At 37.2% G+C, this 20,240-nt stretch overlaps 1 protein-coding gene and 1 pseudogene across 1 annotated transcript in view; one reads left to right on the top strand and one right to left on the bottom strand.

Annotated features, from left to right (window-relative positions):
• STPG2 (sperm tail PG-rich repeat containing 2) overlaps positions 1 to 20,240 on the bottom strand; it is a 543,661-nt gene that overhangs the window by 78,452 nt on the left and 444,969 nt on the right.
• The window catches only part of LOC144455310 (WD repeat-containing protein 70-like), an 83,101-nt pseudogene that overhangs the window by 22,137 nt on the left and 40,724 nt on the right, over positions 1 to 20,240 (top strand).

The following is a 20,240-nucleotide window of genomic DNA, read 5'->3' as shown; positions in this document are numbered from 1 at the left end:
AAAATGACTAACAGTAAGCTAAAAAACATCAGTATCAGAAAGTTGGCATTTTTCCTTTGTGCATATGCTTTTAAAAGTCTTGCTGAATATTGTTTATTTCATTATATCAAATAGCCAAATTTTTTTCCATCAGAGCTCATTTCTACTGTTGCTTCTATTGATTCCTGTTATAGTCAATGAAAAAAAATTTCACTTTACAGGACTGCATTTTCCGTTAAATAAGAGAAAACTAAAATGATCCCAAGTTGTTCCCCATTGTTCAACACAAATGTCCTCCCAGTGATGCTCTGTAGCTGGGAACCTTACAACATCACAATCCCTGAGAAATCAAAGTTATGGATGACACAAAGGTCAATGGAGAGGTGAATACAAGCAGCAGGAGGATATTTTCATCGATGATCTACAATCAAGCAGAAGTGTAAGAGGCATCTCCCAGGAAATGTATGATTGGAAAGGGAGATATGAGTGAGAAAGAGCCAGTGAACAGCTTGGATACTCCTCCAAAACACTAGTTACATAAAAAGACTGAGGGAAATCTTTCGGCAAGGTGGGTGGATTGTCCTCACCTGAGGATAATCTGTGCAAAAGTATGGACCAGAATCACTGAGAATGAGAAAACTTGCATGTGTTTTGTGATCTGAACCAATGGAAAGAACATTTATATCATTGAGATCAAAGATACACTGAATTTTTAAAATAACAAATTATTGAAATAGTCATTCTTTCCTGCCAGCTTTTCCCCACCTGCTGCCAAAGTATAAATTTAGATATAATTTTATAAAAACAAATAAATAAAAACAAAAAATACTTATATTCAGTCTTTATTCATAGAAATAACAAATAGGTATTTCCCAATGATAGCATTTATATAGTATTTTAAAGTTTGAAAAAACACTTCAAAATAATATCTCATTTTTATTCTCACAACAACCCTGAGTGTTTTTATCTCCAATCTACAGATCAGGAAACTGAGGCAAACAGAGGTCAAGTGACTTGCCCAGGATTACAGAGCTAGTACACATCTGAGCTAGATTTGAACATAGGTCTTCCTGATTCCAGACCCAGAGCTCTATCCACTATCCACTGTCCACTATATAGAGATCTCAGTTGTAAGCTGCCATTGTTGTCAGTCAACATATATATATATATATTATCGTCCTCAGCTAGTTTTAAGAGGTTTTTTTTTTAATGTTAAAAATATTTAAAACTAGTTAAGGATCAAAACAGGTATAGCAAAGTGAAAAAAGAATTAGCTTCAAAGTCAAGAAAACCTGGGTGAAAGTCCCATCTCTGATACAGTAGTCGTGTGACACTGACTATGTCATCTAACTTCTCACTGCTTTGGCCAGTCCTCTGTGAACGTAATGTAGCTAGCTGGCAAGAGCGGATAGAGTGCGAGCCCTGGAATATGGAAGTTCTGACTTCAAATTTTGACTTAGATGCGTATTAGCTGTGTAACCGCAGACAAGTCACTTAACTGCCTTCATTTCTTCATCTATAAACTGGGGTTAACAATAGTGATATAGTTAATAATAGGATAAAATAACAAGTTAAGGAGTTTTGCAAACCTTCAAGCACTCTGTAAATGCTTTTATCACCATCAACATTATTATTACCAGTGGATGGAGTTTCCTCTGGGAGTTCCCTACACTAAAAAACTGGTCTAATTATTTCTTTTTCTTTTAAGTCGGTTGTAGAATTAAAACTGGAAGGGACCTCAGAGGTTATCTGATCCAAACTCTAATGTACAGATAAGAGAAGATTGGATTTACCCTGGTTCACTCAGGTAGGAATCATCAGAAAGTAAATTTAATCACATCTTCTAACAGCACTCTGTGGTGCTACACTGATGGTGCAAACATAGGTGAAATGTGCTTCATTCGACTAATTTTCTTACATAATTTTCATAGCTTACCTAAGAAAAGACTAAGAAATGACTCACCATTTTAAGTGACTGGGGCATTTTTGTCAGGATGCTAGTGCATATTGCATATACTTGCATAGCACATAGATGGGTTACAAAGCTTAAATTAAAACAGGACAGACTTTGTTTGGATATAAGATGAAACATTAGTGACCAGAACAATATGATGCCACATTGGCTGGCAAAGGGAACTTCTAGGCCTATTTCTGGTAATCTTCAAGAAGGCAATAGACAACCCTCTCTTAGATGGCTTAGGTCAGTAGGGTCAAACTCATACAGAAATGGGAGCCATCAAACTATACATAAGGATCCCTGTAGGCCACTTATAAAACCAATATACTAACATTATCTTTATTTTATTATATGCTTATTTAGTTAGTTAAATATTCCTTTCTGTATATATTTTAATTGTTGTTCAAGCAGCATGTTTGACACCTCTGGTTTCCAGAGTGACTCTCCCTAAGACAAGGTATGGACCAAATGATCTCTAGAGATGGCTCACGGTTCTATGAATCTGTGATTGCACAATACCTTTTAACATTTTCTGCTCTTGCCACTGTTTGTCCCATTCAAAATGAAGAATAAAACCTCTCCCCTACTGCTTGTGGAAGTATCAGCCAACCAACCACTTTGAAATTCCATGATGCTTTAATTAAAATATACCGTTTTAATGTACTGAGAAGCACTCGAGCTCCTGTTTAAAACCCACATAAATACATTTTTCCCCACAGTTTCATGGCTTAGACGCTTATAGCTTGGTCAGGTCTGTGCCTGCGCAGAAAGCCAGCATGGGAGTCTTGAGAGGCAGTGATGGCACCAACATTCCAGTAGCCAATCTGGCTCCATGGGCTTCCCCTGGCTTTGGAGTCAATGTCCTGAGGAAGAAAAGGTTCCACAGACCCTGGTCCTACGTGAAGACATATACTAGTTCCTGTACTTGGAAAATTATGCCGTAGATGTTAGAGGAGGGTTATGCCATTGGGAAAAGAAGCCGGTACATTTGACTTAGAAGCCCTGTTTGAATAAACCCAAAGAACGGCTGTAGAAAGAAGGTGAAAAGTTTTGAAAGCTGGAGAGAAAGAGGAAGAATTAAGAGGGCAACATGAAGATAATGGATCAAGTCCTTTGGGCTCAAGTTTGACCAAACATCCTGCTATATCAGCCTCCAGTGACACAGTGGAAATGAAGATAGTTCTGGTGAAGAATTAATTGGGCCTCCTTTGGCATAATGAATCACCCAAATACAATGTGAAGGTGCAGATGAACTCATAGGTTCACTCTCACATGGATACCTGGATAGTGATGACAATATTGTTGAAATACAAGATGAAATTAATCCTGTCAAAAACTTCCTGATTCTCATGAAATCATTCTGTAACATGGCACTAAAACAGTTTCTGCCTTGGGTCTGGACCCTTCAGATCCTGATTTGGCCACAGGAGGATTTAATTATGACGTTAAATTTTATGATTTTGCAGGGATGGATGCTTCCCTTCAAGCTTTCTGATTTCTTCAACCCTGTGATTGTCATCAAATTAAATCACTACAGTACAGCAGCACAGGAGACATGATTCTTGTGGTGTCTGGAACTCTCAGGCCAAAGTGCTTGACAGAGATGACTTCCCAGTGATGGAATGTGTGAAAGGATACTAGTATATTGCCAGACATGACCAACACCAAGGGTCATACAGCAATGCTTAATACTGGCTGCTGACATTCCAAAACGAAGGAAGAATTTTTGACTTGTTCAAATGATGTGACTGTGCAGACCTAGGAAGTGGACAGTGATAAGAAGCACAAAAGTGTTTAAACCAAAAACAGTTCAGGGGAAAAAAAAGTAATTCCAACCACTCGTACACACAGTAAAGACAGAAAGCTCATTGCAGCTGGCTGCCAGGATGGAAACATACAGATCTGGGACAGAAATATGAGTGTAAGTGAAGGGCATTTAAACTTCCTTTAAAAAAAAAAAAGACTACATCTTTAATAAGACAAACATCATTTATGACGGTGAATTTTCTGAGTTTAGTTTAAATTTAACTGTGTTAACTTGATTGAACATTGTACCTTTTGTAGCAAACAGCATTTCAGCAAACTTTCCAACCCACTATCTATAAACAATAAGCATGTGGATTTTTGATCTAGATATAAAAAGTCCCAAATAAGTTAGAAGAGTAAGGAAGAAATTACCTTTTGGATCTATTAGAGAAAAACAGTTCGTGACCAAACAATAACACAGAAGATCACAGAAGATAAAGTGTAAAGCTTAAATTTAAAGTGTTTTTGCCCAAAGAAAACCAACGCAACTGAGAAAACAGTAATATGGGAGAAAAGAATCTTTGTAGCCGATTACTCTGATAAGTGTCTTATTTCTAAGATTTATAAAGAACAGATTAAAATGTATAGAAATAAAAGTTATTTCTCAATTGATAAATGGTCAAAGGACATGAACAGGCAGTTCTCAAGGGAAAAAAGTCCAAGCTATTTAAAACCATGTGAAAAGATAACCCCAAAGCACTAATAATTATTGAAATGCAAATTAAAGCAACTCTGAGATTCTTTCTCACACACACCAGACTGGCAAAGTTAACAACAAAAGAAAATGACAAATTTTGGAGGGACTATGGGAAAACAGGCTCATTGAGACACTGTTGGTGGAGTTGTGAATTGGTCTGACCATTCTGTAAAACAATTTGAAATTCTGCCCCAAAGTTTGCTAAACTACATATAACCTTTGGCAGAGTGATACCACTAGGACTCCTATAACCCCAAAAAGATCGAAGAAAGAAAAGAGCCTATATGTAGAAAGATGTTCATAGCAGTTCTTTTTTTTTTCTTTTTTTGTGGTGGTAAAGAACAAAAAATACTAAGGGGTTCTTATCAATTGGTGACTGGTTAAACAAATTATGGGGGGTGTGTGTGTGTGTGTGTGTGTGTGTGTGTGTGTGTGTGTGTGTGTAATGGAATACTTCTGTTTATGAAATGGTGAAAGGGATGATTTCAGAGAAATCTGCAGAGAGTTGAATGAACTGATGCAGAGTGAAGTGAGCACAGCAAAAACAATTTCTACTCTAACAACATTGTGAAAATATTGAAATACCCCCAAACAGTGATGAATCTAATGACCATTCATGATTCCAAAGGACCGATGGTTAATGCCCAATTAATTAATTAATTAATGCCCAATACCCAATGGAGAAGTGATGAACAAATTATGCAAATGAAATATTTTTACATATGGAAAATGCATTAATTTGTTTTGTTTGACTATGCATATTTGTTTCAAGGATTTTGTTCTTGTTTTTTATGGTTTTCAGTGTGTATGGTAAGGTGAGAAAAAGAAAAGAAATGCTTGTTCATTAAAAAAAATCTAACTTTAAAAGAATGTCAATATCAGAAGTCTATACATTATACATTAAGCAATAGAGGGCTGAAGGCTTCTGAGTAGGAGAGTGGAACCATCCTGATGGAATATTAGAGCAATGACTCAGTAGTATGGATGATGAAATGGAGAAGAGAGAATACAGGCCAGAAAATGAATTAGGTGAGATAAGGGCCTACACTAGAAAAAAATGTCATTATAGTAGAAAGGGTGGTTAGGTGGGAGTGATATTCCAGAAGCAGAAATAGTAATTGATATTTATATATACATATATAATATTTAATATATTAAATTATATTATATAATATATACATATATTTATATCACATATAAGTATAATATATAAAATATATAGCATAATATATAAAATAATGTGATATAATAACAATAATATATTATATTATATAGTATATACATATAGTAAGTTATCAGCAACTGATAAGATACGTTGGATAAGGTATGCTGCTGTTCATTCCTTTCAGTCACATCCAACTCTTTCTGACCCCATTTGGGGTTTTCTTGGCAAAGATACTGGAGTGGTTTGCCATTTCCTTCTCCAGGTCACTTTACAGGTGAGGAAACTGAGCAAATAAGATTAAGTGACTTACCACAGAGTTACATAGCTAATAAGTGTTTAAGGCCAGTTTTGAACTCAGGAAGAACAGGAAAACAAACCTTAGTCCAGAGACCTGGTGTTCTACCCATTGTGCTACCTCATTGGATGGGGTACAAGGAAGAGTCAAAGATGACTCCAAGGTTGAAAGCCTTAATTATGAGTAGGGTTGTAGTACAGAAATAGAGGATTTGGGTAGGTTGAGATTTAAGAGTAAAGAATTGTCAAATGTTAACATGTTTATGTTGATAAGCCCTAAAGATAACTAGGTAGAGATATCCAACAGGCAGCTGGAACTATAGGACTATAGTTATGGGGACATTTAATGATGGAGGGCATGAAAGTAAATATAGATTTGGGGGCAATTTGCATAGAGGTAAGTGGAAATTACAGAGGCAAATGGAAGCCACAGGAATCAAAGAAATCATCAAGTAAAAGAGTACTGAGAGAACATGAGAGCCTAGAACAGACATGTGGACTACAGCTGTGTTTAGAATGTGGGGAGGAGGATGAGGAGCCAGAAAAAGGAACAAAGAAGAACTCAAACATGGCATATAAATAATAAGAAAATTCAGTGTCGTGTAAGGCAACAAAAGAGAGGATATTGAGAAGAAGGGAATGATATATAATGCCTCAAGGAGGAGGAAGATGGGGGAAAAGTCATTGGGTTTCAAAATAATGAGGTCATTGGTAAGGAATTCTTTTAACAGAGTGATGGGAATGGAAGCAAGATCACAAGCTGGAGAATGAATGGAAAATGAAAAATGGTGTAGAAAGTTTCTCTAAGCCCTGGTTATAGTACTACTTTTAACAAATAAATAAAATAATTTCAGAGAGACATTTCATTCAGTAGGGAAATTCAGTACCACATCCCAAGGAAACACAACTTTTAATTTAAGAATATGAATAAAATATACTCATCGCATACTAGAAAATGCTCTCATTAAGCTGGATCTTTCCAAATAATTCCTGAATTTCAGTAGTCCAATGCCCCATTGTCTCTACCAAACCTAAAATTACCTGTTTTAGTAGTATAGGTAGACACATTCCACAGAACCTGACCTCATTAAGACACATTTTAGTGAAACAAACAATCTTCACAAACCTTTTAATGTACACTCCATTTTCCTCCTGAGCTGTAATGAGTATAATTAATCTGTATTAGATTTCAGCATGTCTTTCAAGAAGCACTCTACTTCATTTCATTTTCTTGATTTGAAGAAAAGCACACTTGCTCTTCTGGGTGTGGTGACAGAAAAGTCAATTTTATTTTCTTTTGTAAGCTGGTTTCTGTCATCCAGAGGCTGAACTTCATATCTGCTTTTTTCCTCATGGAATGTGAGCATGGTATAAAAAGAGCCAAGGTAAAGCAATCAGCCAAAAATAAGGATGAGGACAACACCGATCTTGTGGATAAGATACTGAGTCACATGAAATTCTTTACTTTGAATTTCTTTATATTTTACTTTCCATGAATTAAAAAGAATGGAAACATACATGCCACAAACTTAATGGATTAGAATGTGCTTGAAAATAGACTAAACTCACTATAGGCATTATATATATAATTCTAAAAGTTATGATAACTCTCCTCTGGTCACTGGATTAAAAAAACCTTTGAAAAACCCTATTCATCTATAACAGAACTTCTATGCAAAGGAGAATTAAAAATAGTCAATCTGAACTTAGTTATTCAATTTTTGTAATAATTTATAAAACCTTAATTTTTTATTGTTTGAAGTAAACTATTTGTTACACTCAGGAGAAAAGGAATAGCATTTACTTTTATAAATTAAATTTCTCCAGAATCATATTCTTTACATAAAGATCAAGTTCATATTAGTATGCAATACGTATAAAAGCAACTAACTCCCTAACTCCCTTTGGTGACGAGCATACAAAGTCAGAGAAACAGGTAGAGGAAGGTTTTTGGTTTTGGTTTTTTTTTGGGGGGGTTGAATAGGACTGGTTCCTCATGAGTCTTATTAGAGGAAAAAGCAGGTGTTTATGAACATGGTGTCAAGTGTACTCTACCTATGACATTTACTGCAACTTTGGAAGTGCTAAACAAACTCCACACTTTGGAGTTAGAGCTTCTGGTTCATCCACCTCATTTTAGAAATGAGGAAACTGAGGCCCAGAGAAGTTGTATTGTCCTCACCCTAGCTTACAGGCACCTTATCCCTGTCTGCTTTCCAAGTCCATCACTCTTGCTTTGACCTGACTCACCCACGTTAGGGTATCAACCCTTCCGCTAAACAATTCACTTGTACACAAGCTTCTATCACGAGTCCTTCACTCACTTGTTTTATTGCTGCTCATGTCTTGCCAAACCCCAACCCTGATTTACCCTCTCCATCTGCTTTTTCTCCTCCTACTCAAAGCTATAGAACGCAAAGGAAAGAAATCATAGAACCATGCAGATCCGATCCATCAACATTTAGACAAAATAATAGACGTAAATCGCAGATCAACTTCATCACTCTCCTGCTTACAAACATTTAATGGTTTTTTTAGTGCTCCTCGGATAAAATACAAATGGCTAAGAGGACATCTTTAATTAGTTCCAGTCATTAAAGATGTGCATATACACCTTCGAGTATTGAAAGAACTGGTGGGTACAACTACTGAGTTACTGTTATTGATCTTTGAAATATCAGATTGGGAGAAACGCTATAAGATTATATAATAATACCTAGCATTTTATGTAACACTTTAAAATCTTGAAAAAAACCTTTACATATATTAACTCATTTGATCCTCACAACAACCCTGTGAGATAGTTGCTATGATTATCCCCATTTACAGATGAGTAAACTGAGATCGAGAAGCAAAATAATTTGCTTAGGGTCAAGCTTTAGTAAGGAACAATTTGAATTCAGGTCTTCATGATGCCAAATCCTGCACCTCTTAGCTGCCTCCTTAGAAAAGGACAACCATTGACAAGTATATTACTCTGGTCGATCAGAGGACCAAGAGAAGTATAACATTTACCTAGATTTCAGCAAAGCATTGGCCATTATCGTGTACAAGATGGAGAGATATGGGCTAGATGATAATAGCTAATTGGATTCTTAATTAATTGGATTCATAGTTGCACAATTGACCCAAAGATCAGTAATTAATGGGATTGATGTCAACCTGAAAGGAGGTTTCTAGTGAAAGTACCCTGGACTCTGCACCTGGCCCTGTGCTGATTAACATTTTCATAAATATTTTCATCAATATGCTCCCAAGTGACTTGCTTATCAAATTTTCAGATGACACAAAGCTCCAAGGGCTAGCCAGTGCATCAGGTAACAGAATCAGGATCCAACAGAATCTTGATTGGGCAGAACATTGAGCCAAAACTGTAAGATGACATTTCACAGGGATAAAAAATAAAGTCCTACCCTCAGCTTTAACATATGAACTTTACAAGTATAATACAGAGAAAGCATTCATCTGAAAACGCTCTCAGAGGTTGCAGTGGGCTACAAGGTAAATATGAGCTACTTGGGTGAGATGGCGCCAAAATGCTCATGCCATTTAAGCTTCCATATGAGACAATTCCAAGTAAGCCTTGGAGTTGGCTGGATGGCTAGGGAAAGGTGTTGAATGTTTATGCCCACGTTTATATAGTAGAAGGTCAGGGGAAGCAACAGTTCAGTGCTTTATGTCCCTTCTAAAAACAAAAGTTTTCTCTTCTAAGACAGATATTCTTCCCAAACAAAGAGTGACTGAGAATTTCCAGAGTAGTCACTGCCATTTCCATTAACTTTTACTTCCTTATCAATACTGTAAAGAAGGAATAAAAGGCCTAAGAATCCCTAAGATGACAAATCAGATCAAATCCTACATTTCCTTGGGCAAAGGAAATTGTATAGAGTACCAGTGCAATGATTCTTTGGTCTTCACAAATCTTAACGAGAATTTTTGTTCTTTTAATTGGAATCCTAAGCCAAGAAAGTTTTATTAGGTCTCTAGTTTCTGCTCTGATAGAAAATATAACATTCTCAGATGGCTCAAAATATCTATTTTTAGAGGATATAAACAGAAATTTCAAGTACTTGTATAAAAATTCATTTCCCTTTAAAATGAACAGGTAAAAATTGAGTTTTCCCACTAAAGGCTAAAAAAGTAACTAGTTAGCGCCCTTCTCTAGAGAAACTTGATACAAAGCTAAAGATGTTCTATTATATTTGACTTTGAGAGCATTTTGATGCCAACACAGCAGGTCTATGGGTTTTTTAAAATAATATGTATAAGGTTCCTTTGGTGAAGAAAAAAATTAAACTATGGTTTCAAATGGTCTCTTGCAATTTAGAATTGAAAGTTTATACTTTTTTCCCAACAGGCTACTCCAACTTTATTAGGAATTAGAGGTTTATTTTTATTAGTTATTTCAGAATCATTTCAAACAATGAATTTCATTGTGGAAACATGATTAGTTGCTTATGATCAGAGTAAAGCAAATAATAATGCAGCTATTTTGTACAACAAGAAATAGGATGCTGGGAGCCTCTTTTGCTCTCCCCCCCCACTCTCTTTCCTCTCTCCTCTCTCCTTCCTTCTCTCTCTCCTTCTCCTCTCTCTTGTTTGGCTGTAGAGGCACATGATATGGAGAGAGGAACACCAAGGTAGATGGGACAGCTGTGGCCAGAATGTGGGAAGTATTTGATCATTAGTGAATTTTGCCCTGGTCAAGCATCTCAACGTCCAAACAAGCCACTTCCCCCCTTTTCTCTTCCCTTTCTGTCCAAGAGTCCAGATTCTTCTTGGATAGCAGAATGCAGAGCTTTCTGTTTTTAGAGTTATTTACTGTTTTAATTAGGACTTTTAAAAGGCAACTCCTTATAGATTGAATGTGACCTATGTAAACTGCTTCTGATTGCTCAATGTCTTTAATGGTAATTAAGAACTACATGTAAGAGAACCATTTTTTTTTTTTGGTTTTAGAATTCCGAAATACAGAGTAAACTTTGTAAGAAAATGACTGGCCTCAGGTGGATGTCCAGTCACATTTCCTGATTCTCTGGCAGTCTAATCTCTAAGCATGTTGTAGCGGCAGTCTGCAGTGCGACCATTCAAATGCAGCAAATGGGATTCAGTGGTCATTGCCTCTCCTCAATGGAACCAGGCACACAACCTAATGCTGCTGGTTGTAACTAAACTTTGAAGAACTCACGAAAAGCTGAAAAAATTTCCACTCCACCATCACTCCAGACTTATTTTATGCAGCAGGTACTTTTTATATGATTTTTTCTTGCTATTTTTAAGATATGTGTATTCTTTGATTTTTATTTCACATAAAAACTCCCAGGGATCAATCATAACTGTTTTATGCTGCATGGATATATGGTAATTCCATGCTAGGAAGGACAAAATGAAGCATACTGGTGACTAACTAGAAATACAAAGAATTGTTCAAAACCTTAGAGTTTTCTCCCCTTAACTCTGTGAGCTACATGTGTGTGAGGATTTATAGTAATGACTTTTATTAATAACTTTCATTTCTAAGATCTTAGAAATAGCAGAGAGCCATGCAGATTGGGATCGATTTATCTGGGAGGCACGAGAGTTAAACACTGCATTGAAGCCAAAAGCCTTAGACTACGGGTGCATCAGCAAATCCCCCATCTCCAAAAGAAGGCCAGGGTAGAAGTGAGACCAAAAGAAAGTTATACTCCTAGGACACCCACTGGGAAGGAAAGTGAAGAACCAGCTTCTTACTTTTTTCCTTGGCGGGAGAGTCAAAAAGAAGCACCCTACCAAATCTTGCTCCACAGCAACACTAGCTGATTACAACATATATTTCAAAGATCAGAGTTGGAAAGGATTCAAGAGATCATTTTGTCCAAATACCCAGCAAGATCAAATTCAAATTCATATGGCTAATCACAGGTAGAACCAGGTTTAAAATCTAGACCTCCCAACTACAGGACTAGCACCTTTTATAGTATGAATATTTTTTGTACGTTTATTTCCATAAAGGTAGGTTAGCAAATGAAAAAAAAATACATAGAAAAGATTTAAGGTTTTTTCCCCCTTTTAAAAATACCATATGCCACTATTTTTACAGATGAGAAAATTTAAGTAAGGCAGTTAACATAAAATGTATTTAGTTTATCAGGTTGAATCAATTTAGAGCAATGGGTTGTTGTTTTTTTTTCATTTTTCATGTTTCCTGAAATATGGATTAGGGGCATAGCTCAAAGAAATCTTCCTGGCTTCCTCAGATGATGATCTTCTTAGGAGATGAACTGTAGCGAGGCCGTGTGGTGCAATGGAAAATGGGCCAGCTCTGCAGTCAGATGACCTTGTTTAAATTCTGTTTCAGCCACTTATTATCGGGAAATTACCTAAACTCTTGAGACCTCAGTTTCCTCAGTAATAAAATGAGGCCCTTAGCCTAGATGCCTTCTAAGAACCATCCATAATATCCTTATTCTCAAAGATTTTCAAGCTAGAAATCTATACTTTTCTTAGAATATATGTCTGATATTTTGAATGTACCTTTTTTGGCTTTAAAATACCCTATTCAAGGTTTTCCATGAATACTTAGATATTACAGAAGATCACTATACCTTTTGTCTATTAAACCTCTTCATCTTTTAATTTAAATGGGTAATGTACTGTTTCCATTACTAGGAAACAGCCTTTAGGATCAGGTAAATTAGAATACCCAATTGGCCTTTTTGTTATTAGCCATTATTTTATATTCTGCTATTCTGTTATTAATTTTCTTCTTTCTCAACTAAATGCCCATTCACCCTTTTCTTGTAGAGAAAATTCCTCGTTATTGTAAATACAATGGTTATCCTCTTCATTTTTCTGATGCAGCCTTTTTAAAAAATTTTTTGTAGCTTTTTAAATACAGGATAATTAAAATGACTACTATAGTTAAGAGAAGACTACATTGTTGAATTATGAATTGAAATTTAATAATACTTTCTTAACTAAGTATGTACTTTTTAATATGGTCAAATACTTTATTCCTTTCTTAAATTACCTAAGCGTTTTAAGAAAATATACCCAATGAACAAGACAAAAGGGATACATGCTATATTCTTGAGAAAATCATACCTAATTCGTAACTAATTAGATGCATGTAAGTAATCTGAATTTATTTTTCAATGGAATATTTGCTTTGTTGTGTATTTAAAATAAATTTTGTGATCCTTGGGGTTTTTTTAAATTAACTAATACTATTAGGTGCTTTTGGCACTTTCCCATTGTCTCTAAGTTAAACAAAATCAAAATTATTTTCTGTCAGCAAATTTACTATTCAACACCTTTTCCAGATCATTAACAGAAATACTGGAGACTAGTCATAATTCTGATTCATAGAATAACCCTATCAATTAACCTTTTTCTTTCTTAAGAAATGGAAGCATATTCCATTCAATTTCTCCTTATTGACCTATTTGTAATCTTAGGGGTCTGTTCAGGGACATTCCTAATGAGGGGCTTTGGGGTTGCAGGGAGGGATAAGAAGAGCCAAGAGCAATTCCTCTAGTATGGGGTTGTCATACCATAACTGTTTTCCTTCATGGGAAAAAAAAAATGTATCAGTTCTCACTCTACTATGAAATGTAACAATCCTGATTAAATGGATAAATAGGACTGACAGAAGAAAATACTGTTATAAAGTCTTGATTAAATTACCATCAAGGGTGAAATCAAAGAGGCAGGTAAACAGAGATGTGATAAAGGTGACTTACAGCCAAAAGGATATATATGGGACAGCCAGGAGGTCATTGGTCCCAATATTAATCCTACAATATATGAATAAAAAAAACAGTAGTTTATTAGAGACACAGGTTGATAAACATCTAAATACAGAAATCAAGGGATCTGTATCATTTAACATATTTATGAATGACTTGGATAAAAGCATTTGCGGCATATTTATTATTTCTGCAGGTGACGCAAAGCTATGAGAGATAGTTAACACACAAGAAGACAGAGTCAGGGTCCAAAAAGATCCTGAAAAGCTTGAACACTGGACTAAATATTCAATGAAATGGAACAGGAATTCATGTAATATATTGAGCATGTTGTAGTGAGGATTCCCTTCTGTGTATGGCCAGAAAAGATGGTCACTGAGGTAATTTCTAACTATGAGGTTCTGCAATGGCTTTTGTTCTCTCTGCCACCTGTGCATCGCTAACCTATAGTAGTCATTTGGGCCCCAGAGTAGTACCCCTAAACTGAAGATACTGGAAATTACTCCCATTTTCCCAATTCTAGAGGTGGTCCAGATTGGATTTTTCTCCTATGTTATGTTTATTAAGTTCCCTTAATGTAGTAGAATAGATTAAGCAGTACGTTGGAAATGGCCTTGCCCGGAGTTCAAGTTCTGCCTGTGACACACACTATCTGTGTGATCACCAATGAGTCAAAACCTCTCAGTAACCCCAGGCAACTCCCACAAACTGCTTCTTAAACCTCACCCAGGCATTTGTCTTAACTGCTTTTGGCCACATGAAACAATGAGTGAGTGTGTGCTGAGATGAATACTAATCCATTACCACTACTGGTTGCGACCCTTTCATGGTTTTCACATCAATCATTCAAGATATAAATACATACACATACCTATGTCTAGTGTACATGTGTGTACATATGCATATACATGTGCAGATATATGCATTTATCTACATAGTGTACACGTGTGTACATGTGCATATATTTGTGTAAATACATACACATGTTTATATTTGTTGTTGTTTAGTCATGTTTCAGTCATGTCCAACTCTCCATGATCCCATTTGGGGTTTTCTTGGCAAAGGTAATGGAATGAGTTGATATTTCCTTCTCCAGTCCATTTTATAGATGAGGAAAATAAGGCAAACAGGGTTAAGTGACTGGCCCAGGGTCACACAGGTAGTAAGTGTCTGAGGCCAGATTTGAACTCAGGTCTTTCTGACTCCAGCCCTAGCACTCTATCCACTGTACCACCCAGCTACCCTATCTATCTATCTATCTATCTATCTATCTATCTATCTATCTATCTGCATTTATATATGTATATATTTGTGTATGTATATGTTAAATATAGACGGCTCATTTATTCAAAGAAACACAAAGTATAATTCCTGGCTTTGAGGAGTATTTTTGTAGATCTTTGATTTACAAAACAGTAACTTCAAAACAACCCTATCTATCCTGGGGCTCCCTTCAGTAGTCTACTTCTCTCAGGCATATGTAAGTCCACGGTACCGAATTGTCAGTTACCTATTCACATTCAGAACTCTGAGACCCTACAGACGTACTTCTAGACCAAACCAAGCCAGATGACACATGATTGCCACTTAGAATCTCCAATTTCTTATTTTCAGCTTCTGGGAGCCAAGATAGCAGAGTAAGAAGTAAGTTGTTCTCACTGTCCCTTATTAACCTCTGAAAGCCCAGAAAATACCACCCCAGAAAAAACCCTGTAACATCTGAACCAGCAGAAAGATGGGGTGCAGCACTCCTATAGCCAAGGATGCTTGAGGAATTAATGTGAAAGGCCCTTCTTGTCCTGAGAGAGGGGGAGCAGTACAGAACAGGAGCCATCCCAGCAAGCTAGTGGAAAGCCCCACCTCAGCATACCAGGAGGAGATCCTGAAACCCAGATGGTGGAGTAGGCAAGCACTAACACCAGGACCTCTGAGTACCTCAGTTCAGGCAAGACAATCAGTGGAAACCAGCTTGGAAAACCACCACATGCCCTGGCATTCTCTGGCAGCCAAATCTCCCAGTGCCTCAGCCAAACTCTGGGAAGTACAGCTCCAAGGGAGAAAGCCCTGGGCAGAGAGACATCATGCAACAGTGAAACACCCATCTTCAAGGAGCAGAAAAAAGTGAAAGGCTCAGGTGAGGAGGCAACCTCCAGTGGCCAGACTACCCACTGCTACCCCTAGAGCTCCAGTGTTGCTGATTCCAATCCAACACCAGGTAAGCTGCCAGAACCCTACAGCCTGCAACTGCCAGCATCTGAGGCCCCAACACACAAAGTCAGTGACCAGGCCCCGGGCTCCCAGCACAAGAAGCTTGGGTCAGTGCCCCCTGCTCTCCAGTAGGAGAGCTCAATCTCTTTAAAGGCCAGGAACAAGAAAGATTTTAAAAGTCAAATAAGAGAGGTAGAAAAAAAAATTGGGAAAAGAAATGAGAGGTATGCAAGAGAGAGTCAATAGCTTGGAAAAGGAAGGACAAAAATTAACTGTGGAAAACGAATCTTTAGAATCTCCAATTCCTTTCAGGGCTTAGCTCAGGCCCTCTCCCCCTTCATTGTTAATGCTTGTTCCATCCTCAAAATGCTTCTATTATGTTGTCTGCGTGTTTATTGCATATGAGAATGTACACTTCTTGAGGTCAGTAGTTATTTCCTTTCTGTCTTTGTGTGTCCAGCATCTTTGTTTCTTGTACACAGGAGACACTGAAATGTTTGCTGAATGGAACAGAGAATGATACTCGGCTCTCTCTTTATCAATCTCGTTCAGTCTCATGGCTGCATCCATTATCAATACATAAATTATAGACTGCATCTCTCAACCCAACTGTTTTTGTGAACTCCAGACCAGCATTTCCTATTGACTCCCTTTAACGGGATGTGACATTGGCATGTCAAACATAAAACTCCGCAACACCTTTTCATAATAATCTGTTCTTCCTCTAGACTTTTCTATTTCTGTGCTTTAATCACTTTCCTCTCAGCCCCCCTAGGCTAGAAATCAAATAGACATCTTCAACAAAGGAAGGATTTACAGAAGCAGCAATAGGAGAAAAACCAAGAGAAGGCATTGCCATGGTAGCCAAAGTAGGAGAGAGTTTCAAGAATAGAGAGTAATTAAAAGTTAAAATCTAGTTTTTAGCATTATTCATGGAATAGTTCGACCATTTCCCAGTTCAGGAGTCAAGCATGTAAACTAGTATAGAGTGGCAAAGAATAATAAACACTAAGAAAAAAGCATTAGATTTGTTGAACAGAGGAAGGAAGAAAGCAAATATTTATTAAGCTCTCACTCTGTACCAGACAACATGCTAGGCATTGGTGATATAAACACAAGCAAAAAGAAAGACAGTCTTTAACTTCAAGGACACCACATACTAATGGGAGAAGTCAATACACAAAAAAGAGCTAAAAAGTGTGTAGGGGAGCACAGAATTAGGGTACACAACTCTGGAAATCAGGAATAGGGTGAAGGGAAGAATGAAGGCTGGCTTGTGTACCTCCACAAAACAGAGACCCCAAGAGAAACTCATCAGTGGCAGAAATGGTCAAGACATATAGGATATTCCAAGTTGAGAAAGTCAAATGAATACTTGGATGTTCCATGGCAATGAAGGAAGTCCCAGGATGAAACAGCATCAGAAGGCTGTTTTTGAAGCCCAGAAGTCAGGAAGGGGTCTAGGAGAGGAATGAAAGTTGGCATAGGCCCTCCCACAAAATGGGAGCCTCAGGAGAGGCTCAGCAATGGAAGAAGTGGGTGGGTCTTGTGGAGACAGCAATTTCAGTAAATTCAAGACAACAATTTCTGTAAAATGGTAGAGATAGATCTAGAAAGATGGATTGCCAAAGGACAATACATAAATGGCAATTAAAGAGAATGGGATAGCAGCTTAAGGGCAGAAAATGGTCTAAAAAACTTTTATCAATAATAATTCAGTGAAAGCATTTTTATTCCTTATTTTACTGATGTATGGAAGTGGGGAATGGTCAAGCTATTCTATGAATAATGCTAAAAAATGAAATAGACTTTTAACGTTTAATGGCTCTCTATTAGTATAATAGCTTGTGATAACAAGATTTTTGCCTATGGAGCTCTTTCCTGTATAATCTGGGTCCATTAGAGAAGTGGTTGGCAATGATATGCAGGTGTGTGCTCTTCTTTATAATATAATTTCTAAACTCCTCCATTATATAAATAGGTAATGACTCAAATGTGTTCCTAGAACATCTTGTTAACAGTTATAGTCTATGCGTTTCATTGTGAAAAGAGTATCCTTTGCTGGAAAAATTTTAATTCTGTCTGAAAACATTTTTTTCTGTTATCAGTTGTCTTATTGTTCAATCACAGCCACTCAATTTGGGTTACCAAATGGTATGGTGATAAAATGCTACAGCGAAGAGGATTGCTTTAGACTACTAAGGCACAGCTAAGAAACTCTAGGCCTGAAGTTAGAAAGACTCATCTTCATGAGTTTAAATCTGGCCTCAGACACTTACTAGCTGAGTGACCCTGGGCAAGTCACTTAACTCTGTTTGCCTCAGTTTCTTCCTCTGTAAAATTAACTGGAAAAGGAATACTCCAGTATCTTCTCCAAGAAAACCCTTAACAGAGTCCCAAAGAGTCAGACGACTGAAATGACCAAACAGAAACAACTAAGGGCATTATTCCATCAATAGGAATTTCATCACCACCATAAGAAAGCATTAGCAAGGGGTTATATTCACCTTAAATCCAATCTAATCCAATAAACACTTATAAAGTGCTTACTATGTGCCAGGGACAGGACATAAGACGTGACCTGGTGTGGGGCCTCTTATTCTGTGCAGTTGAAGCCAGACAAGGCAGCAGATGCAAAAAGGAGTGATCTGAAAGTCCAGTTTCTGCCTTTTCTAAAGGACGACATTGGGAGCTCCTCCCAGATCCTCCATTATTTCAGGATGGTGGCCAGGGAATTCTCTTCATCATGTCCTAATCATCTCCAAAAACTCATCATTCTACAAAATGAAATCAACTTGGAATCTAATTTCCCACCCCATCTCCATGACTTCAGCAGGTCCCCATGCCACCAGATAACCCCTCCCTTCCCCATCAGCTTCTTTTTTATGTTTTGTATCTCCCATTAGATCGTTAGGTCCTTGCGGGCAAGGGCTATCTTATGCCTTTCTTTGTATACCCGTCAATTAGCACATAGTAGGTACTTAATAAATATTTATTTGACTGTGATTCTGACTCTAATGGATTCAAGATCTAAAATGAGTCATATATTTGGGGGGTACAGCCAATATGGGAATTTATTTTGCTTAATTATGCATATTTGTTACATGGAAGATTATAGGAAAATTTGGATTGCCCGAAGAAGTTCACCAGAATTGCACAACAGTTCCATGACAGCATGCTTGCATGGATTCTAAATAAAGGATGATGTTCTCCTGCTTTCCCAATGAACTGAAGCACAGCATGATGTTTTCAGCAATGTTTTCAGAAGCCTTCAATGAGGACAAAAATATCATCAAAGTCAGCTACCACACTGACAGTAAATTATTTAACTTGAAAAGGCTAAAAGCCAAGATTAAGTAGAGGGAGAACTGGTACATGACTTTTTTTGTTTGCAGATGATTGTGCATTCAATGCAACCTCTGAGGCTGAGATGTAACAGAGTATGGATGGATTCTCTGCCGCTTGTGCTAATTTTGGCCTGGTGATTAACACAGGTTCTCCACCAGACAGCACTGCACATGTGGAGCCATAGGTTATAGCAAATAGAGAAATTTTTAATGCTGTGGATAAGTTCATGTAACTTGGCAGTATACTTTGGAGGGATGTCCATACAGTTGATGGGGTTAATGCACACATTGCCAGAAGTAGCTCAGTGTTTGGGATTTTCTGAAGGAAAGCATGGGAGAGAAGAGGTATTAGGTTGCCTACCAAACTGAAGGTCTACAGAACCATTGTGCTGATCTCACTGTTGTATACCTGTGAAATTTAATGGGAGATACAACCCATAAAAAAGAAGCTGATGGGGAAGGGAGGGGTTATCTGGTGGCATGGGGACCTGCTGAAGTCATGGAGATGGGGTGGGAAATGAGATTCCAAGTCGATTTCATTTTGTAGAATGATGAGTTTTTGGAGATGATTAGGACAAATCTTGGGGCTAGTGACCCTTCTTCTACAGGATCATAGGTTCATGATGATTCCATATAACAAATAAATGTAGTGCAGAAAGAACAAACATACAATTTTGTAGCATAATTAATAAAAATATTTCAGCACTAGAGTTCAGAAGGATATAAAATTGTATGTGAAGTTAGAGGGAAAAAAGATTAGTTCCAACTAGATCAATCAAAAAAATTTCTTGGAAAAAAGTGACTTTGAGATGAGATTCGAAGAACAGATAAGACCTTTGAGAGTGAGTATGGAAAAGAAGGGCCTTCCAAGTACAAGAAATATTGTATTTTAAAGTGTAGAAGCAGGAAAGTTTCAAAAATAAACAATGGTCAGGGAGCAGTCCAGTTTAGCTGGAAGTGAATGAATGTAGAGGGGAGCAGTGTGAAATAAGATGGAAATGTAGAGAGACAGTGCCAGGTTAGAAGAGCCTGTAACAATGGCTAAGGAGTTTGGATT

Source organism: Phascolarctos cinereus, unplaced genomic scaffold (assembly GCF_003287225.1).
Source record: "Phascolarctos cinereus isolate Bilbo 61053 unplaced genomic scaffold, phaCin_HiC Scaffold_9;HRSCAF=440, whole genome shotgun sequence".
In the NCBI taxonomy this organism is placed as follows: Eukaryota; Metazoa; Chordata; class Mammalia; order Diprotodontia; family Phascolarctidae; genus Phascolarctos; species Phascolarctos cinereus.
Note: the sequence above shows the minus strand (reverse complement) of the source record. Positions and strands in the feature narration are given on the sequence as shown.